General features: G+C 37.7%; 1 protein-coding gene across 1 annotated transcript in view; it reads right to left on the reverse strand.

Annotated features, from left to right (window-relative positions):
* Positions 1-12,546: 12,546 nt before the first annotated feature.
* The window catches only part of SLC13A1 (solute carrier family 13 member 1), an 88,844-nt gene continuing 77,641 nt past the window's right edge, over positions 12,547-23,749 (reverse strand). Inside the window, exon 16 of the mRNA XM_070787132.1 lies at positions 12,547-12,921. The gene's annotated coding sequence lies outside the window, so the exon portion shown is untranslated. The remainder of the gene's footprint in view (positions 12,922-23,749) is intronic.

Raw genomic sequence — 23,749 nt, forward strand, 5'->3', positions numbered from 1 at the left:
GCAGGAGACCTGGGTTTGATCCCTGGGCTGGGAAGATGCCCTGCAGAAGGAAATAGTAACCCACTCCACTATTCTTACCTGGAGAATTCCATGGACAGAAGAGCCTGGCAGGCTATGGTCCATGGGGTTGCAGAGATGAGTGAGCGACTAACTGTTTCTGTGGTGTGTATATGGTGTTTTGCTGATGTGTCAACACCATGTCTCGTGGTCATTTTAAAATCTAAGATCTGTTATTTGCTTTGCCTCTCTACAACTCTGATCAAATTGGTAGCCTGTAACATCACATTTTGCAGGCTGCTTGATTTTTGGTTTTAAAAGAATAGAAGGCAACCACCTGAGAACAAGAGGGAGATTATGGAAGCATATCTAGAATAGGAATTACAACCATTGTGATAAGGCAATGTCTGGAATTTAATGTATTAGAGGACTGAAGAGGAAACTAAACCACTTGTAATCAACAGGACTTTGTCACGCATTCTAAATGTAAAAAACACAATGAAAATATTCCGAATGGTTTACTCATTTGAATAATCATCAAAACCTTTACATAGACCTCATCTTTGGTCTTTAATTTTTCTGGCTCTCTTTTTTCTCACATATATACCTGAGTCTCTTTAGAAACATAATGGCCTTATGAAATTTGTTCTGTTTTCATTAAAGGCTCAGCTGCCACTGTGGATCCTAAAGCAATTCCTGAGGATGTATGTGGGGGAAACTTGGGTTGAACTGTATACTGATATGTTAAGAAATGAGACTTGTCAGTCCCTGGTCTCTGATTGACGATCTTCTCATTTCTTCCTAAATACACATAAAAGTTGTATTTCAAATTTTCTGGTCTGATTTTCCCACACACAGCTGAGTTAGATTTAGGCAGTTTTATGTGAGATATCCAAAGTGAAAGATGTAAGAAGTTTTACTTCAGACTTGTAGGCTGGAAACACGTTTTTATCTTTCCTCCCTCACACACACAATTTATTTAGGAATTAGAGTCCCTCCCAGAAATTGAATCGAGGTCTCTGACACTCATTATTACACTGGAACCTTGTCAGTAGCTGAGACCATCCCATGGAGACTCAGCTGCCAAGGTTTGGTTAACACTGCTCTAAGTTGTATACTACCAAGAATTTCACAGGTATCATCACTGTGTCAGGTCTGAGGCAAGAGGGCATTGTTTCATGCTTAGAAAATGCTGAATTGTAACAGTGTCTGCAGACTTTGGGGGCTAAACAGAGACTTAGGTTAATGGGATGGTCTGCAGGATCCAGCATTAGGAAATAATTATGTCCACTTTTATTCTTGTAGCAGGATGCTCTTCAGTCACAGAGGAGAAAGCAAGGAGTTAGTTACCGAGTTCACATGTTGAAATCATACCTGCGTATCTACAGAAAGGTCAGAACGTGTTCTGCCTAGGCTTAAGGGGAATTGACAGGCGTCCAGTCAACCAGGTGTTGTAAAGTGCAGTTTAGCAAAACTGAAATATCTGCATTAAGCCAGTGTGGGTCTCAGAGATGACCCGGAGTTCCTACCAAACTTAGATATTCCTCAGACCCTCTGAATTCTGGCTACAAGTAAAGTTACCAATGAAGTATAAACATAAAAGCAACGCCTCAGACTAAACTGGCCATTATGACCAGAGCTTTGGTGTGAACTTGAGGGCAGAGAGGTGAGGCAGACACAAGGAGGGACACTGAAGCCAGGCCCTTCAGCCAGACACTGAAGCAAGTGCTGGGTGAGCAGAGAGGTAGGCTCTTCCCCCGGTGACTACCCCCTCATTATCCAGCATCTGAGTCCTACCATGTACCCCCAAATTTGCTTTCTTAATAAAGGAACGTTTTCCGAATGAGATCATTGATAGCACTTCAGCAAGAGCTCTTTGGCACTCGCAGACCTCAGTGTGATTGAGACATTCAGAATTAAATCCAGAAACACCGAGACTTCAGGGAGGAAATATCTCTTTATCCCATGCCCAATTTGTCCAAGCTGCAGTAAGAAAGGAACACTGATGGCAGAGTGCAGTCATGAGGATAAAAAAAGGTAAATACCCTGTTATCCTTCTCAGAAGTTGGACCCATGGGGCAGCAGGAAAAGAGAATTCAATTCTGAGGTTGCTGTGTTGGTTTTTGGATAGTTACCAGAATTCCATCTTAATGTCATGCTGGTTCTAAACACACACATGTACATACACACTCAAATATGGACCATGTTTACCTGTATTCATACCTATGTATGTTGGACATCTGTACAGCAATACAGATTATATATGTTGCCATATATAATAGCATATTATTTGATATTTATCGAAACTGGATAGTTTTCAAGGTAACAGAAAAGAATTTATTCCTTCATGTTTTTCAACAAATATTCACTGAACACTCACAGTGATTCAGATACTGTTTTGGGTGGTAGGAATATGTCAGATAAAGTCCTTCTTCACCTGGAATCTTCTTTTCAAGCTTGGAGAGACACAAAGTAAACAAGTAACAGTACAACTAATCCTGAGTAATAATAATTGATATGAAGAAATTAAAACAGAGCAATATACCTGAGACTGTCTGGAGTGAACTGGGCAGGTTAGATAAGACCTTGCACAACAAACTTTTATTGAATTCAGAGTCCAATCATACAAATGTCTCGAGGAGACAAGAAGATGTGCAAAAAGTCTGAGGCAGCATTGAGCTTGGTATATTTCAGGAACTGGGGAAAGGCTTTGGAGAGCAGGAAATTAGCAAGAAAGTTGAGGTAAAAGAGGTTGAAAAATCAAGCCACTCACATTTCGTAGACAATTATAAAAAGGAAGGGTTCTATTCTCATAGCCATTAGAAGCTACTGGTGAATTTAGGAAGGGGAGTGATATGTTCTTATTTATGTTTTAACAAGTAAGTTCTTCTAGGCATTGCCCAAATAGGGTAGAAAGAGTGGAACCGGGGAGATAGCCTTTGGAGTTTCAGAACCACCGAATGAGAGGGGTTTGGGAAACATTTTGGGCATTCTATTATATATGAGAAACAAATGTAAGAGCAAGCCTTTTCAAGTTCAAGGTGATCGTCTTATAATGGAACTGTCTATTCACAGGAAGAATCCAGAGTCTCTACAGCATTCATCCTCAAAGGCACTGCAGTACACAATAAAAAATTATTGAGCATGCAAAGAAGCAAAAAGACATGACTCAAAGTCAAGGGGGAAAAAGTCATTAATGCTCCACCCCTCCAAGACAGGCCACACATTGGATTTAGCAGGCACATATTTTAAAGTAAGCTTACCAAAAAAATATGGAAACTGTATTCAAATGACTAAAGAAAAGTATTTTCTTCATAAGGGAACAAAGAGGAGGACAAATGGAGAAGGTAGCATTGACAGATATACACTATCAAGTGTAAAATAGGTAGAGAGAATTTGTTATATAACACGGGGAACCCAGCCTGGTGTCCTGTGATAGGTGTGGGGTGAGGGGAGGGGAGGGAGGCTCACGAGGGAGGGGGTATATGTATAATTATGACTGGTTTGTGTTGCTGTGTGATAGAAACCAACACAACTTTGTAAAACAATTTTTCTCCAATTAAAAAAAAATTAAAAAAGGAAATCTCAGCAGGGACATGAAATCTATAAAAAAATTACAAATCCTAACAGTGCAAAGTACAGTACCTCAATTGGAAAATTCATTGACTAGAATTAGCAGAAGATTTAGGGGAGTGGAAGATGAATTGGTGACCTTGAAGGTATAGCAATAAACATTTTCCAGTCAGAAAAATACCAAGAAAAAGATTGGAGAAAAATGAATTGTCCTTCAGGAATTTGTGAGACAACAGCCAATAATTTGACATACGTGTTCCTGAAGTATCAGGATAAGAAAATGAGAATAGGGACTTCTGTAGTGGTCCAGTGGCTGAGACACTGAGCTTCCAAGGCAAGGGGCCTGAGTTCGACGCCTGGTGGGGGAACTGGATCCCATGAACCACAACTGAGAGTTTGCATGGTGCAACTAAATGAGCCTGCATCCTGCAACGAAGACTGAGTGCAGCCAAATACATAAATAAATAAAAATAAATAGTAAAATAAGAAAATGGGATTAGGTAGGAGAAAATACTTGAAGACAATGACCCAAAGTCCTCAACCTTGATGAAATCCTAAAAATGGAAGAAGTCCAGTGATGTCGAGCAAGATATTCCTCCAGCTACTGATTCAACAATATGCATTGAATGCTTATTCATTTACTATTTATCAAGTACTTTCTGCGTTGGGCAAGAGGGAATATACATCTAAGTATGGCACAGTTTCCACCATATTTAACAGTCTAGATCTGTAATACCCAGTTCCCAAACCACTAGTCACCTGTGACGATTCAGCATGTACTTGCTTAAACTACCGCACAATTGCACTCATCTCACACGCTAGTAAAGTAATGCTCAAAATTCTCCAAGCCAGGCTTCAGCAATATGTGAACCGTGAACTTCCTGATGTTCAAGCTGGTTTTAGAAAAGGCAGAGGAACCAGAGATCAGACTGCCAACATCCGCTGGATCATAGAAAAAGCAAAAGAGTTCCAGAAAAACATCTATTTCTGCTTTATTGACTATGCCAAAGCCTTTGACTGTGTGGATCACAATAAACTGTGGAAAATTCTGAAAGAGATGGGAATACCAGAGCACTTGATCTACTTCTTGAGAAATTTGTATGCAGGTCAGGAAGCAACAGTTAGAATTGGACATGGAACAACAGACTGGTTCCAAATAGGAAAAGGAGTACGTCAAGGCTGTATATTGTCACCCTGTTTATTTAACTTCTATGCAGAGTACATCATGAGAAACGCTGGACTGGAAGAAACACAAGCTGGAATCAAGATTGCCGGGAGAAATATCAATAACCTCAGATATGCAGATGACATCACCCTTATGGCAGAAAGTGAAGAGGAACTCAAAGCCTCTTGATGAAAGTGAAAGTGGAGAGTGAAAAAATTGGCTTAAAGCTCAACATTCAGAAAATGAAGATCATGGCATCCGGTCCCACCACTTCATGGGAAATAGATGGGGAAACAGTGGAAACAGTGTCAGACTTTATTTTTCTGGGCTCTAAAATCACTACAGATGGTGACTGCAGCCATGAAATTAAAAGAGGCTTACTCCTTGGAAGGAAAGTTATGACCAACCTAGATAGTATATTGAAAAGCAGAGACATTACTTTGCCAACAAAGGTTCATCTAGTCAAGGCTATGGTTTTTCCTGTGGTCATGTATGGATGTGAGAGTTGGACTGTGAAGAAGGCTGAGCACCAAAGAATTGATGCTTTTGAACTGTGGTGTTGGAGAAGACTCTTGAGAGTCCCTTGGACTGCAAGGAGATCCAACCAGTCCATTCTGAAGGAGATCAGCCCTGGGATTTCTTTGGAAGGAATGATGCTAAAGCTGAAACTCCAGTACTTTGGCCACCTCATGCGAAGAGTTGACTCATTGGAAAAGACTCTGATGCTGGGAGGGATTGGGGGCAAGAGGAGAAGGGGATGACAGAGGATGAGATGGCTGGATGGCATCACTGACTCGATGGACGTGAGTCTGAGTGAACTCCGGGAGTTGGTGATGGACAGGGAGGCCTGGCGTGCTGCGATTCATGGGGTCGCAAAGAGTCGGACACGACTGAGCGACTGATCTGATCTGATCTGAAATGTGATAGGAGGGTGGATTGTATAACATGATGAAGTGGCAATATTTTGGATTAAATAAAATATATTTTAGAATTTCTCTCACCTGTTTCTATTTCCTAAAACTATATGAGTAGAAAATTTAAAATTACACATGTAGCTTGCACCATATATGTATTAGAACTGTTCTAGGTGATCATAATCTAGTTGCTAAAATAGGGTCCATAGGGGCTTCCCAAGTGACTCAGTGGTAAAGAATCTGCCTGCCAATGTAGGAGATGCGGGTTCAATCCCTGGGTCAGGAAGATTCCCTGGAGAAAGAAAATGGCAATCCACTTCAGTATTCTGGCCTGGGAAATCCCATGGACAGAGGAGCCTGGCAGGCTACAGGCCATGGGGTCGCAAAGAGTCGGACACGACTTAGTGACTAAACAACAAATGAAAAATAGAGTCCATATGTATATATATACTAAGTATCTTAAGTTTCAACTTAGACGCATTGGGACTAGATACTTTTGTTAGCATTTTTTATTTTACAGCTGTTGTTCAGTATCATTTTTAATTATTACAGTTTTGCTTTCTTTTGAAGTTTAATTTGTGATTCTCGAGAGGAAGCAGAAACATAGTAGGTATAGAAAATATCTCTCATCAATCATTAACAACAGATCATTCTGAACTCAGTAGGAGAAGCCACTTGGGGTTTTAAGGTTATCAGTCTGGACAACTTCAGCTCTTTATCTCATGAGCCACATTAATAAAATGAGGTATGATTTGGTCTGCTTAGTATGTATTTCAGATGGTTCCTTCAAATATAAAATGAGGAACATTAAAAAATTTTTAAATTCAAATGTTATGTACAGTGGGACCTACTTAACGTACAGTTTGAAATAGAGTAGACTTTATGTTTTAGTCACTGAACATCCTTTTTATTTGGTAGACATTAACCTAAGGGGAAAGCATTTTGCCTCTAGCTTTTAAAAACTGCCCAATAAAGCATTTTTAATTGAGTTAGGTTTCATAGGTATTCATTATTACACTGTTAAATTAAAGAGGAACTATTAAAGAGAAAATAGTGAAGTGACTGATTTACTCATTTGAGCATGTGCTGTATGCTGAACAGTACATTAGACACCACAGTTGACACAATCTGTGTGATTCTTGCCCTGAAGGAAGTAATAGTCCTGGGTATGGTTATTTTCTTTGTAGGGTTAGATTTTCTCCTCCCCAGATGCTCTGCTAAAGTTTTGTCTTTGATCTTGTAGATTCCAACTTTTAAAAACTGCAGAGCAGTAAGTTCTTTGCTTGGAAGCTTCCTCTTTTGCCTCCTCAGATATGACTCAGATGAAGTCATATGACTCAGATATGTCCATTCTCGGATGAAGCTGTGGGTTAGCAAGTTAGTCCCAAAGGGCAGTGGGGCTGCAGAAGCTAGGAGGTGGTGAGATGGCTCAAAGAAAGAGGGTTCTTAAAATCTATCAGAAGTGGTGAGGGCTGAAAAGGTTCATGCTAATGGTTTGCATAATGACTAAGATTTCCTGGTGTTCACAGCTTGTCAAACTATGAGATATTCGGGAAACCATCACTGCAGATCTTGCTGCCCCTGGCAAGATAACAAGGTCAAACTTTCACTAAGATGCCTTTGTTGAGAATATTTGTTTAAAGAGACACTCGGTTTCTATCTCTGCAGCACGCTTTGGTCCAGATAGTGTCTATTTCCAGGAAGACATGTATTTATAAAGGGCACTGCAAATCTGCTGCTGTAGTACCCAGAACTATGAAGAGTGTTCCAAAAGGTGAACAGGGTAGGGGAAATCTATAAGGAAACTATCTAAATAGGATGAGAAATTGAGCTGCCCTAGAATCAAAGTGTTACATAAAAGATATCCATGTAAAGCTGGGTGCGAAAAATGAGCAAAGGCATCTTTCTCTTACACTTCTAAATTTTCAACAAAAAAGACCAAGGTCATGTAAAATAGTATCAAAATCATATAGGCTAGAAACTAAGAAGTATCATCCATGTGACAGAAACATCAGAGGAATTCTACTGGATATAAATGCTAACTATACTTGGTTATTCTGAGAAACAATGACATCAGTGGAAGGAAATAAAGGGGACACTTTAAGAAAACACCCACACTTCCTGAGGAGCAGACGCTATATGGACTCTAATTAGCCAGTATTACACACTCATATTTGGAAACAGAAGCACCAAAGGCCCAAGTTTAATTACACCAAGGAGGCAGTTTGAATGTAGGTAGCATCACGCAGAAAGTGTGGGCTAAGGAACAGATAAATAACTGAAGAAAAAGCCTGCTGTACATCTACACAGTGGAATATTATTCAGCCACAAAAAGGGATGGAATACTGATACACAGCACAACGTGGATGAAAGCCAAAAACATTGTCTGAAGTGAAAGATGTCAGAGGCAAGATACTATCTCTGGTACTTCCATTTATATGAAATGTCTAGAAAATTCAAATCTCCAGAGGTGTAAAGCAGATGAATGGCTACCTGCAGTGGCATTTAGGATGAAAATTGACTGAAAACCTGCAAAAGTTATCTTTTGGAAATGATGGGAATATTCTCAAGCTGGATTGTGATTATGGTTGTACAGTACTGTAAATTAACTAAAAATTATTTTAGCATACACTTAAAACAGTTCGACTTTATGATCTATAACAGCCAGCCCCAAACATCTGCTCAGTAGTTGAAGCATTTCCTTCAGAAGAGATGGCCATTATCTTAACTATCCCAGAAATTTTAAGACTTGAGTTAAAAATAAACGTGGGAAATTAGAGTTTTCAAAATGTTGATGACTTAGAGGGGTGGGATGGAGGCTCAAGGGGGAGAATATATGTATGTGTGTATGTGTGTATACTTATGACTGATTCACTTTGTTGTATGGCAGAAACCAACACAGCATCATAAAACAATTATCCTCCAATTAAAATGTTTTTTTAAAAGTTGCAGTCTGGTTCACTTAACTCAATTGAGTGCCAAACATGTGCCAAAGGAGCATAATCTCCCCTCAAAATTCATGGAGTGTGAGGGAAATGGGGTGACATCAGTCTATTAATGAATTAAAAATTTAAGTTGTAAGATAAATAAGTTCTTGTGATATAAGGTGCAGCTTGATGACTACAGTGAGTGAACAAAACTGTATTGTGTACTCAAAAGAGATTTTAAATGTTCTCACCACACACACAGCGCACGCACACACACACACACACACACACACACACACAGAGGTAACTATGTGAGATGATGGAGACATTAACTAGTACTATGTGGTCATTATTTCACAATATATACATATATCAAATCATCACTTTGGATACCTTAAATTTACACAATGTTACATGTCAAATGTATCTCAATAAAGCTCAGAAAAGAAAACAAGAAAACACATAGGAATTCTAAGAAACCACATTTCTTAGAAGAAAGCAGTTCAATGAATGCTTGGCTCTGAACCATTCCTAGAGAAGTAGCAATTACAGCAATATTCTAATCTTGAGATTGGGTCATTTTTAATGACTGATGACAGTAGCAAAAATCTGATGAGGCACAATTTGTGTGTGTATGGGTGATTAATCCAAACAGCCTTGAGGGTGAGTGTTAGGAAATCAAGATCCGACCATGGGGAAGTGAGCTTCTAACATGCTTGCTTATGTGACAATAAGTATGATTAGAAATACACAGGGAGATTTATCTACAGAAAACTGTTCTTCAAAAGATAGTTCTTTTGTTTGTTGGGACTGATGGTCCCAGTTACAGTGATGAGAGTTGATTTCCACTTGGAAGGAATTCATTTCAGTTTCCATTAAGCAGCCTAGAGCCTGGTTCAAAATGCAGTTAATTTTATTATATGATGCTTTCTGGCTTCCGGGTGCCTAAAGAAACTCAAATTGTGTTTAAAGAGCAAGATATTAAATAAACTCCTCAACTTAAAAAATGTCAAGGGTGTGAGTTGCGAATGAAAATCAAAGTCCTTAATTTTTTATAAGAAACTTTATTCTGATGTACAAAAGTGGAGAGAAGCTAGCAACTTTATCACTGCACATTATTAAAAAGAAGCACAGGGTCCAAGGATTCTTTTACATGTCTGAGCATAAAGCAAGTACCCAGAAACTAATTACTGTTTCTTCAGGTCATTTAAACCACATATGTGACTCGATTTTATGAAAGTGAGTATTATGCTTTAATCACAATAGTTGGGAAGACTGGAAAATTATGCTGGCATCATGGAGTTTTCAACATGCGCTTGGTGGAGATCCAACTTAGAGGAGCAACTTCTCCCAGTGAGGTCATTCTTTGACCAAACCTTCTTGTGTGAAGTTAAAAAGAGTCCATTATCCACTATATTTTGTTTTGCCAAAAATTATATGGTGGAGACATTCTAGTTCAGTAGTACCTAAAATGGCCTGGGCGCTGAGTCGCTTCAGTCCTATCTGACTCTTTGTGACCCTATGGATGAAAGCCTGCCAGACTCCTCTGTCCATGGGATGCCAGGCAAGAATATTGGAGTGGGTTGCAGGCCCTCCTCCAGAGGATCTTCCCAACCCAGGGATCAAACCCATGGTCTCTTACATCTCTGGCATTGGCAGGCGGTTCTTTACCACTAGAGCTACCTTGGAAGTCCCATTTAACATCTATGGCTGTATTGTGGCTCAGTCATGTCTTATTCTTTGAAGCCCCATGGACTGTAACCTGCCAGACTCCTCTGTCCATGGAATTCTCCAGGCAAGAATACTGGAGTGGCTTGCCATTTCCTTCTCCATAGGATCTTCCCAACCCAGGGATCGAATCCAGGGCTCCCACATTGCAGGCAGATCCTTTACCGTCTGAACCACCAAGTATGGGTGCCTATTAACAAACACAGATGGCATAATCACAGAGAAAAACATTTATTTGCAAACTGAGGAATAACTCAATGGCTCCAGACATTGCATTAACCAAACTTTCCTGTGATGTCCTCCAATACTCTTCCATAATCTCACCTCATTGCTTAAAAACTCTCCTGCCTTTTGTTTCAATAGCAATGAATTCAGACTCAGGTCTGGCCTTGTGCAACTGTTTTAATAGCTTTAAATAAAATCTTCCTTATGTGTTCAATTTGACTGGCAGAATTTTTGCTTTGACGCCCAAATGTGAATGTCTGTGTAGGCATGAAATCCTCTGTTGTTCCTATAAGCTGCTTCATAGAAATAGTGTGGTTAACAGGTGTTTTCCTGGAGGATGGGGACAGTGTGAGTGAAGGGAAACTTGGGATGGAAATTTTAAAGACAATGTATCTTCTCTGAGAGGTGAAAGTGAAAATCGCTTAGTCAAGTCCAACTCTTTGCAACCCCATGGACTATACAGTCCATGGAATTTTCCAGACAAGAATACTGGAGTGGGTAGCCTTTCCCTTCCCCAGGGGGTCTTCCCAACCCAGGGATCAAACCCAGGTCTCCTGCATTGCAAAGTTCTTTACCAGCTGAGCTATCAGGGAAGTCTCTCTGAGAGGTGAGTATGATACAAGGTTGAGGTTTACAGACGTCTTTCCTCTGGCTTCTCTCAAACTACTTCTGATTCATTCATTACTTTTAAAAAGACCAACCTTCATCTTCCTAGTGCAGACACTCCATCTCCATCTCGAAGTTCAAATATGATGTTAACATGCATATCAAGGGTTAGGCAGAGGTGGGGCATGGGAGCCCCTGTTGTTTAGGCTGCTACAGAAGGGAATTCCACAACTTTTGAGTAATTCACTAAATGCTTACATGCTCCATAAGAGTTCTTCTACGTTGATAACCTATTGGTGTTTAGAATCATATCTAACAAACATTAAAAATATTGTTTTCAAAACTATTTATTGATAATACCTTATATCTCTATAATACCTAATCACTTAGAAAATATTTTATATAAACATTATTTCAATCTTATTTCATAACTACTACCCACCCATATGTTTTTGTATTTATTCCATCAACATATAATTTTGTGTAATTATTAAGTGCCAGATGAAACCATATAACTACATACTTATAAATGTATTTTTAGATTAAGGAAATTGAAAGTAAGGGAGATTAAATGAACAGTTCAACATCACAAAATAAGAATTTTTAGATCTAGGGCTTGCACCCAGGGAGTAAAATGAATCCAGCACCCTTCTTATTCTTTTTAGGTTTGGAAAGGTGTTTTATTCCAGCAGTGCAAATGACCAAGACCTTTTTTCGTTTGAGCTATAAAGTGTGAGGTTTTTTCCCCCCTGAAAAATAAATCTCTGTCTTCTAGGTGGGAAGGCCAGCTCAGGAACTAGAGAAATATTGTAATATCTGTGTTTTATCATTGCTAGAAGGAGAGGAAGTAGAAAAAAGAGCTAAGTCAGGTATATAACGTCAACTTGTATCACCTTATGACGCGTATATGTGTCTAAAATGATGTAACCACCACTTCTTTGTGCCTTGGAAGATCAGCTTCAGCTAAAACTTATGCTTTCATTTATTAAGTGCTTTCTTCTGAAAAGCTTACACTATCCAAAAACTAGTTAATTTTCTAATTTGTATACCATTATGTTGTGAAAATAGTGGTGCAGGGAATTAAAATTATTTGGACAATGTCAGAAAAAGTGTGAGACAGAAGAGACGTGTCTGTACAGAGAAACTAATTTAAATACATTTGAATTCAGTCAAAACAGCAAATAACAGTGGTAATACTAATATTAAAACTTTACTATGTTAATTATTTATTATATTAATTATGTATTCAACTTGTTCTTTTAGAGAATCCCATCATGTTTCATTAGGATATAGTTGCAATTGACTTTCCTTGCAGTATTTATACAGTGTGAGCAAGGAAGCACTGGCATATATATTAGTCAGGATAAGGTAGGTTATACCGTGATAAAACATTAGCCATGAATTCCAGTGGTTTAATACAATAAAAGTTTATTTCTGTATCATGTCACATGTTCAAAACTAGACAGAGGCAGGCTCTGCTCCACAAAGTCACAACAAATCTCTCCTACAAGGGGCATTGACATTTCAACATGAGGTTTCAGAGGTTGTTGCAGGAGAGGAAGAGGATGACTGGAGAATTGCCCAGAGAGGTTTTCACTCCTTCATCCTGGACATGACACAGTCCTTTCCATGCACATTTCTTTGGTCAAGACCAGTCACTCTGATGGCCCTAACTGCAAGAACTCCTAGGAAGTCTAGTTTCCCACGTGTCCAGGAAGGAAGGAGAGCTGAGTATGTAGTATTTATCTCAGCATGTTTGTGAAACTCACAGCATGTATGATGGGATCTGAAAGTAGAGAAGATGGAAAAAATATGTAAAATAATAGTTTGAATACAAGAAACCACAACTAGCTGTTCAACACTGTGTCTAATTCTGCCTAGATCAAAGTATTTGTTTATCCATCTATCTTTCTACATGTTGCTTATACATCATAAATCACTTCTTTACATATTGTATTATTCAGGATTCTTCAGAGAAATAAAATAAATAAGATGTATATATAACTTAGAAATAAATTTATTTTAAGGAATTGGCTCATGTGTTTATTGAGGTGGCAAATCTAAAATCCGCAGGTGGGCTGGCAGGCTAGAGACCGAGAGAAGATCTGATACAGCAGTTCAGATGCACAGGTCATCTGCTGTAGAATTCTCTCTTGCTCAAAAGAGGTCAGTCTTTTGTTCTATTTAGAATGTCACCTGATTGGATGAGGCCCACCCACACATTGGAAAGCAATCTTCTTTATTCAAAGTTGCAATTTAAATGTTACTTTCATCCAAAAACACTCTTATAGACATATCCAGAAAAAATATTTATCCACAGATTGGGACTCTGTGGTCCAGCCAAGCTGACATATAAAATTAACTATGACCCATTCTTGAGTATACCTCCACCCACCAGCTATGAGAACAAGGATGATGGACTTGCCTTTACAACCAATAACCTCAGCATGAAATATTCTTTTATAGCCACATTCAGATATATAGTTCCTTAAGAATCATCAAACGTTTTCATAATAATCCCTTCAGAATTCCTGCAAAATGTTTTGCTTTCAAACATCAAGTTTTGAAATGAAGTCTAGTGAAATCTAAAACCTATTGGCACTGTTTTAATCTTGATTAGTAAATTCCTTTACAATATCTGCTTTCTTGGAGGATTCTAATTTCTAAACCATTACAGTTTTTTGTAAAAATTTTTCCTTAGAGTTTCATTAAAGCATGAAAATATTCTACCCATCAAAATAAAAATTTTAAATGTATGTTAAAACTAGATTCCTTTCTGTGCTAAGAATTAGGGTCTTAGAATTCAATAGCATGCTGAAAAGTAGGAAGAAAAATTTTGCCTGAAAAATAGTCATCCAGCTTTTATAAGCAGAAGAAAGGAAGAGAAGATCAACTACCACATAGAAAATTGCATGAGATACAGTTTTTCAGTACTTTTTCTTTTGTAATGAACACTGGTAAAGCTCAAGGAATTGATAAAAGAAGCATAATCAAGTTATCACCTATTTCTAGAGCACTGGATCAGGATTAACAAGATAATGTTGGTAAATTGCTTTCAGAATCTCAGGTAAAGGGCACTGAGTAAGAAAGTATTTGGCCAAGTACTGATTAAAATACATTCACACACATACACACACAAACATATACAAACACTGATATGTATGTGTGTGTGTCATAATGGGTGCTACATGTCCTTATGTTATCTGAAATTAAGATTTGCAACCTTGGCGGTATTGACATTTTAGGTCAAATAGAGTGTTGTGGAGGTTGCTCTGCGCATTGTGGAAAGTTTACCAGCATCCCAGATCTCTATCCAATAGATACCAGGGGCATTCTTTACTCTAGTTGTGACAATGAAAAATGTCTCCAGAAGTTGCCAAATGTCCCCTGGAGGGCAAAAATCACCTCTAATCTAGAACCACTGACTTAGAGGTCAAGACAGAAGTAAAGTGAGGGAGTTTCAATATGACACAATTCATAAATCTGACTAAAAGGAGACTTTCACATTTAAAGGAGAATAAAATCGTTGATTTTTAAGGTGACAGTTTAAAGAAGACTTTTTAACTTTATAAGCTGCCTCAAAAAAAAAAAAAAAAAAAAGAGAGAGAAAAGAATGAGATAATTTCAAACAAAATAGGTGGAGGAATTGCTCTTTTGATTAGCTGTCATTTTGCTTAAGCCAGTGTGCTATTAGAACAGGAGCAGACAAATAGACCAATGAAACAGGATAAAAAGCCTAGAAACACACATGGACACAGAACATTCCTAACATTAGTGGGGCCTGAGGTTGCAAATGGAAGCCCATACTAGTTATCCATCCACCAGATTGGTTTATTGGTTTATTGGCTTATAGGCTTATAGGAAAATTGTAAGTATTAACTGCTGCAAAGAATGAGAGGGAAATTATCAGTAATAATTTGGAGTTGAAATTGATGTAACTACTTTCAAGGATCCTTGGCAACATGTAGTAAAGATGAAGATGGTCATATAGCACTAAACATCTACAGAAAAGAATTTCTCACACAAGTGCACAAACATTGCAAATGTTCTCGATGTTGATCAGTGGAAGAAATACAAATACTTCATGGTATGGTCAAACAAAGAATCTACATTCATAAAAATGAACGAAATGCATGTAATATCAGGTTATGCTTTGAATATATATATGTAATATTAAGGAAATATGTAAATTTAAGAAAAGTATATATTCATGAACAAATGATGAGCCAATTTCAAATCATGTTTTTCTAGGCATTAAAATTGATTTCTAAAACTTTGAAGTGGCAGATTTTTATTAGTTTGAATAACACGAGGAAATGAAAAAAGAAGACTTATTAAATAATTTTTGAAAACTAAACAACAGCTTTTCCGTTGCTCAGTAAAATTAGTGCAATTTTACTGTTTATGGACACCGCAAGGCACATAGCAGTTTGGCAAAAACTGAGAAATTGACAAAATTTATTCAATACAATGCTTATATTCTTTAAATTGATGAAGATTATATCTTAAAAAAACTACCTTTGAAAGCAGCATTTTACTTGAAAAAAAGGACTGTTTTGCTTCATTTTCATTGCTGGAATCTTTGTCCTCTGCACAGTTTCTAGGGCAGGGAAATCACTCCACGATTGCTGCAGGAAAGAATGAGCAGTGTAGGGCTTCCCTGATGGCTCACTGGAAGAATCCGCTTGCCAGTGCAGGAGACATGGGTTCTATTCCTGATCCAGGAAGATTCCACATGCCGCAGAGCAACTAAGCCCATATGCCACAATTATTGAGCCTGTGCTCTAGAGGCTGGGAGCCATAACTACTGAGCCCACAGGCCCTAGAGCCCATGCTCTACAACAAAGAGAAGTCACTGTAATGAGAATCCCATGCACTGCAACTAGAGAGCAGCCCTTGTTCTCCACAACTAGAGCAAAGCCCCTGCAGCAAAGAAGACCCAGCACAACCAGTAAGTAAATAAATAAAATCATTAAAAAAAAGAATGAGAAGTGTATTTCAGTTACTATTATACAAATGCCTGACAGCTAGCTGTTATACCCAGGTGGCTATAATGCAACATTCTTGGTCATAAATAATTTTACCTTTTTGTCAATATGATCAGTTAAAAGTATTCTATTTGCTTTTAAATATAAAAATTTAAACCATATTTTTTTATAACAGCCACTCTGATTTCTGTAATTATTTATCTTCTATGCTACAGTCTATGGGGTTGCAAAAGAGTTGGACATGACCTAGCAACTAAACAACAACAACAAAATTAGGTTAATATTGTCTATAATTGCAATTACATGTATACATAATTAAATATAAGTCAGTGGTCCTTAGCCTTGGGTAATTTTGCCTGTGTAGGGGCATTTCACAAAGTTCAGAGATATTTTTGGTTGCCACAAGGGAGGGCATTAGCTACTGGGATCTAGACAGTAGATCTAGAGGGTGTGCCAGACATACCCACAACACACAGGACAGCTTCTCACACACATGCACAAAACACTTAGCTGAACTAAAATGTCAACCATATAGTTTTTGAGAACCCTGATTTGAAGCTCTATACAGTCAGCAAAAACAAGACCCAGAGCTGACTGTGGTTCAGATCATGAACTCCTGATTGCCAAATTCAGACTTAAATTGAAGAAAGTAGGAAAAACCACTAGATCATTCAGGTATGACCTAAATCAAATCCCTTATGATTGTACAGTGGAAGTAAGAATTAGATTCAAGGGATTAGATCTGATAGACAGAGTGCCTGAAGAACTATGGACAGAGGTTCATGACATTGTAGAGGAGGCAGGGATCAACACCATCCCCAAGAAAAAGAAATGCAAAAAGGCAAAATGGTTGTCTGAGGAGGCCTTACAAATATCTGTGAAAAGAAGAGAAGTGAAAGGCAAAGGAGAAAAGGAAAGATATACCCATCTGAATGCAGAGTTCCAAAGAAGAGCAAGGAGAGATAAGAAAGTCTTCCTCAGTGACCAGTGCAAAGAAATAGAGGAAAACAATAGAATGGGAAAGACTAGAGATCTCTTCAAGAAAATTAATGATACCAAGGGAACATTTCATGCAAAGATGGGCAGAAATGGTATGGACCTAGCAAAATCAGAAGATATTAAGAAGAGGTGGCAAGAACACACAAACTATACAAAAAAGATCTTCACGATCAAGATAATCATGATGGTGTGATCACTCACCTAGAGCCAGACATCCTTGAATGCAAAGTCAAGTGGGTCTTAAGAAGCATCACTACAAACAAAGCTAGTGGAGGTGATTCCAGTTGAGGTATCTCAAATCCAAAAAGACGATGCTGTGAAAGTGCTGCACTCAATATGCCAGCAAATTTGGAAGACTCAGCAGTGGCCACAGGACTGGAAAAGGTCGGTTTTCATTTCAATCCCAAAGAAAGGCAATGCCAAAGAATGCTCCAACTACCACACAATTGCACTCATCTCACACAATAGCAAAGTAATGCTCAAAATTCTCCAAGCCAGGCTTTAACAGTACATGAACCACGAACTTCCAGATGTTCAAGCTGGATTTAGAAAAGGCAGAGGAACCAGAGATCAAACTGCCAATATCCACTGGATCATCGAAAATGCAAGGGAGTTCCAGAAAAACATCTACTTCTGCTTTATTGACTATGCCAAAGCCTTTGACTATGTGGATCACAATAAGCTGTGGAAAATTCTTAAAAAGACGGGAATACCAGACCACCTGACCTGCCTCTTGAGAAATCTATATGCAGTTCAAGAAGCAACAGTTAGAACTCTTAGGACAGTTAGCACACGGAACAGTTAGGACACGGAACAACAGACTGGTTCCAAATCGGGAAAGGAGTACATCAAGGCTGTATATTGTCACCCTGCTTATTTAACTTATATGCAGAGTACATCATGAGAAACGCTGGGCTGGATGAAGCACAAGCTAGAATCAAGATTGCCGGGAGAAATATCAATAAGCTGAGATATGCAGATGACACCACCCTTATGGCAGAAAGCAAAGAAGAACTAAAGAGCCTCTTGATGAAAGTGAAAGAGGAGAGTGGAAAAGTTGACTTAAAACTCAACATGCAGAAAATTAAGATCATGGCATCTGGCCCCATCACTTTATGGCAAATGGATGGGGAAACAGTGGAAACAGTGACAGACTTTATTTTGGGGGGCTCCAAAATCACTGCAGATGGTGCCTGCAACCATGAAATTAAAATATATTTGTTCCTTGGAGAAGACTCTTGAGAATCCTTGGACTGCAAGGAGATCCAACCAGTCCATCCTAAAGGAAATCAGTCCTTAATATTCATCGAAGGACTTATGCTGAAGCTGAAACTCCAGTACTTTGGTCACCTGATGTTAAGAACTGACTCATTAGAAAAGACTCTGAAGATGGTAATTGAAGGGTGGGAGAAGGGGACAACAGAGGATGAGATGATTGGATGGCATTACTGACTCAATGGACGTGAGTTTGAGTAAACTCCAGGAGTTGGTGATGGATAGGGAGGTCTGGCATGCTGCAGTCCATGGGGTCGCAAAGTTGGACACAACTGAGCAACTGAACTGATTTATACTGAATGGAGAGGAAGGCCATTCAAAGATGATTTAGTAAACTAATTCTTCAAAATGAGCAGATGTGTAACAAAGAACAGGGTCTCCTCAAAGAAGAAATTCTAAAGCACGTCACTGGCTGCATGTTTTCTTTTACATCTTCTCTTCATTAATGGTTGGTGTAGGGGCCCCTGCCTCTTCACTTAGCTGTACAAGCCTGGATGTGGGACAGATCCTGGCTGAAAGCAAACATTTATTTTTACAGTGATTTGAAAAAAGGAGTTCTTGCCCATGATAGAGAAGACCAAGAGTAAGCTGGAAGAATTTGACTCACCCTTCACTGTTCACATGAAACTGTCACAACATTGTTGAAAAGCTATAACCCAATACAAAATTAAAAGTTCAAAAGAACTAAAAAAGAAGAGAACTTGACTCAAAAGAGAGTTAATGGACTTCCCTGGTGGTCTAGTGGTGAAGGCTTTGCCTTCTCATGTAGGGCTTGTGGGTTCCATCTCTGGTTGGGGAGCTAAGATCTCACACGCCTCGTGGCCAAAAAAGCAAAACATGAAACAGTAAAACAAAAGCAATATTGTAATAAATTTAACAAAGACTTAAAAATGGCCCACATGAAAAAATGAAAGGTTAAAACCCTGGACTTGGTGGTTCTGCAACCAATAGATACATCATGTAGTTTAACAAGGAAAGGCAAGTACATGGTTACCAACATTAGGAAACAGTCCCCTGATGGAGATCTCAGTTTTCAAGAAAGCACAATAAAGCTAGATCCTGTCTCCACAGAATGTATGAGGACTATATACATAATTTGCCCTCATCTATTTGAACGTGAACAAAAGCCATTAAGTAAGCACACAAAGGCAGTGAATATAGCATTAGTAAACAGCATCAAATGAATACAGAAGAAAATAATAAAAAATATCATGAGAACTATTTATAATCTTCTATAGTCAATGGGACAAGACTTTAAGTATATTAAAGGCCAAATAATTAAATTATGCTTTATTGACTTTGAATTTTTTCATGGTCTATGCAAATAATAACTGAAATTATGTTAATCTAATACACTGTGGCGATCTTAACCTTAACCAAAAGGGCAAGAGGAAAATGATGAAAACTTGTTTATAACTAGCCCTGTGGACATTGAGTTTGAACTAAATTAAATTTTCCACTTTTAACAAATTGGGAAGACAAACATCAGATGTATCTCACCGTAGGGAGAAAGTGAAGTGTTGTTATGATTTATTGGGAAATAAAATATCCACATCTCATATATATGAGCAAGCGTGAGTACATGGATATCCCCTAGAGCCATGCCTGCTGCACAATAGACACTCAGTAAGTATGAGACACTGTTTTTATTAATGCTAAATCCCAATCCGGCTTTAAATCTAATAAGTATTTTGTGACTAACCAAATAAAAGAAGCATAAGTGCAGTCTTCTCAGTCCAGAAGTACCCATGTTGTTGATTCTACACATTAGGGGAAAATATCTGGGGGAAAAACCTATTTACCTATAAGAGGACTATATTTTTCTGAGATACCAGTAAGAGCAATACACAATGGTTATTCTTCATGTCCAGCAAATGCTATTCAACGAACCTCTTTTCAGTCAGAAAAAGCATAGGCAATCTGAACATGAACAGAAATCTGAGTAAGAAAAATCAATGCTACATGCCATCTCCCAGGAAGAACAGATGGAATGACAGTTTTTAGCCATGTTGAGATGAGCAAAGGGAGATGTGTGCTGATTATGGTGAATTGGTGGAATGTTGTATGGAATTTCACAGAAAGAGTAGCTCAGCTGAAAAGTGTTTGTTCTGCTGATAATGACATCAATAACATAAAACCAGCATGAAACCTATAGGAATAAAACTGTAGAGGCTGATTAAAGTGCATAAAATGAGATCTGAACAAATATAGTACAAAAGAAAATGCATATTGAATATAATCACAGATCAGATAGGAGCAATAAATGCTGAGAGCATAAACCTGTTTCTGGCAAGTAACATATAGAACATATATAACACACACAACCACATAATATGCAATTCAAGTTGTATTAAAATTTATTAGAAGTGTTTTTAAAATTTCTAAATATGGAGTTATTTTGAATTACCTCTTTGTTATTAGCTACTTATTTTATGGACTTGTGGTTAGAATACACTGTCTAAAATTAATTTTTTGTAATTTGTTCAAATTTGTTTTGTGAACTAGCTTATGATCAATCAATTCATAAAAACAAAAAAGAGAGCTAGAGTGTAGGTACAAATACCGTAGACAAAATAACAAGCATAATGTTAAAAACTTTATTCCAATAATTTTGAAAACTAAAGCAAAAGTCACTCATAACAAACTTTTAAAAATTTGATTTGATTTATAACATTAAAACATCCCTGTACCTACCACATAGATTCTACCATTAATGTTTTAGTCCACTTGCTTTATATTAACTGGAAATCTTATTGGATAGAAGGGTGAACAGACATATGTGGTAAAGCAAGTAGACTAAAACATTAACGGTAGAATCTACGTGGTAGGTACAGGGATGTTCACTAAAACTCTTTCAGCTTTGCTATTTATTTGGCAATTTTCATAATAAAATTTTGGAAGAAAATTCTAAATATGTAGTACATTTTTCTGATTCTTAGAAGAATGACAATCAATCTATGTTTAATATAAATGATTCCAGAGAATAGAAAAAGTAGAAAAGATACTCAACTCATGTAATATGAGTAATATAACCTAATAAAATTGGACAAAGATAAAAAGAAAAAATTTATACACTAATTTTATGTTGCTTATGTGAGCATTGCTGCAAGACATAAGGGAATAGCTCTATGGCATTGTGGGCAGGGACGTTTATCTTAAGGAAGTTGCACAGAGTATATCTATAAGGATCAAAAAAGGCGAAAAAGCACCACTGCTAAAGGAAAAAGCACATTTTACTATATTAAAATTGACAATTTCATTCAGAGATAATACACCATGAAAAGCTTTTTAAGTTTCCAACCAGAAGGATTATTATTTAAATAATTATTAGAACTGCTAAAAAGAAATATTAGGAAATTGGGGAAAATACAGACAATTCAAAGAACATGAAATCCCAAGGGCTAAAATGTATATGAAAAAATGCTCAGCCTCACAACACATGAGGGAAATGTTAACGTAACATTGAGATAAAATTTCTATGTGAATGGAAAGCATTGAAATGTCTAACAACAAATGTTGACAAAGATGTGAGAGAATAGAAAATTTCATACATGGCTATTGGGAGAATAAATGACTATAGCCACTTTTGAGAGCAACTAGGTGATATCTAGTAAAACTGGACATGTTTACACTCTCAGTTCAGGTCAGTCACTCAGTCATGTCCGACTCTTTGTGACCCCATGAACCGCAGCACGCCAGGCCTCCCTGTGCATCATCAACTCCCAGAGTCCACCCAAACCCATGTCCATTGAATTGGTGATCCCATCCAGCCATCTCATCCTCTGTCGTCCCCTTCTCCTCCTGCCCTCGATCCTTCCCAGCATCAGGGTGTTTTCCAATGAGTCAGCTCTTTGCATCAGGTGACCAAAGTATTAGAGTTTCAGGTTAATAGGATAATAGCTTTGCAATATTGCGTTGGTTTTGCCATACATCAACATGAATCAGCCATAGTTATTCATATGCCTTCCTTCTTGAACCTGCCTCCTACCATCTCACCCATCTAGATTATTACAGAGCCTAGTTTGAGTTCCTTGGGTCATAACAGCAAATTCCCATTTGGTTGTCTATTTTGCAACAGTAGTGCATATGTTTCCATATTACTCCCTCCATTCATCCCAGTCTCTTCTTCCTCCCCCACCTCTGTGTTCATACGTCTGTTCTCTATGTCTGAGTGCTCTGCAAATAGGTTCATCAGTACTGTCTTTCTAGATTCCATATATATGCATTAATATATGATATTTGTTTTTCTCTTTCTGACTTACTTTACTTTGTATAATAGGCTCCAGATTCATCCACTTCATTAGAACTGACTCAAATGACTTCCTTTTTATAGCTGAGTGATAGTCCATTGTATATATGCAGCACAGCTTCTTTATCCATTCATCTGTGGATGGACATTTAGGTTGCTTCCATGTCCTAGTTATTGTAAGTAATGCTGCAATGAACATTGGGGCACATGTGTCTTTTTCACTTTTGGTTCCCTCAGGGTATACACTGAGTAGTGGGATTGCTGGGTCATATGGTAGTTTTATTCCTAGGTTTTGAAGGACTGTTCATACTGGCTTCCATAATGGCTGTATCAATTTACATTCCCACCAACAGAGAAGAGGATTCTCTTTTCTCCATACCCTCTCCAGCATTTATTGTTTGTAGATTTATTGATGATAGCTATTCTGGAAAGTGTGAGGTGATATCTCATTGTAGATTTGATTTGCATTTTTCTATTAATGAGCGATGTAGTTAGGGGGGCTTTAGTTGCTTATTTCTTTGGGGAAAATATATGGAACAAATATTTAAAACAATTTAATAATTAATTAATTAATTAAGTTCTTAAGCTTTAAAATTTGCACAATGGGTCCATGGATGGTGGTTACACTATTGTTGTTAATAGTACTTTTCTATATGTTTGGAGTATTTCATAATTAAAAATTTTGAATAGATAAAATTGATATATATGGAATGTATAACACTACAATGAACATAAGGGTGCATACATCTTTTAGAATTTTGTTCTTTACCTTCCTAACCTTAAATCAGATGATCATACTAAGTACAGGAAAGCCTGGCATGCTGCAGTCCATGGGGTTGCAACGAGTCAGACACGACTGAGTGACAGAACAGCAACAACTTTGACAATAAAAGTAAATGTAAAGAATTTTGATAATATTTAGATAAACTGTGCAAAAATCTTACTGCACTTTTTACATAAGTCTCTCTTAACCTTACTTCCCCACTCAGGCTTCCACAACTCTACTCATATGATCATACCTGGTAATATCTTCAATAAAGTTAACTGATCAATGAATGAAATTTTCATATTAAAGATCTCTATGAGCTCATATTTTCCCCAAA

Source organism: Bos indicus, chromosome 4 (genome assembly GCF_029378745.1).
Source record: "Bos indicus isolate NIAB-ARS_2022 breed Sahiwal x Tharparkar chromosome 4, NIAB-ARS_B.indTharparkar_mat_pri_1.0, whole genome shotgun sequence".
NCBI lineage: Eukaryota > Metazoa > Chordata > Mammalia > Artiodactyla > Bovidae > Bos > Bos indicus.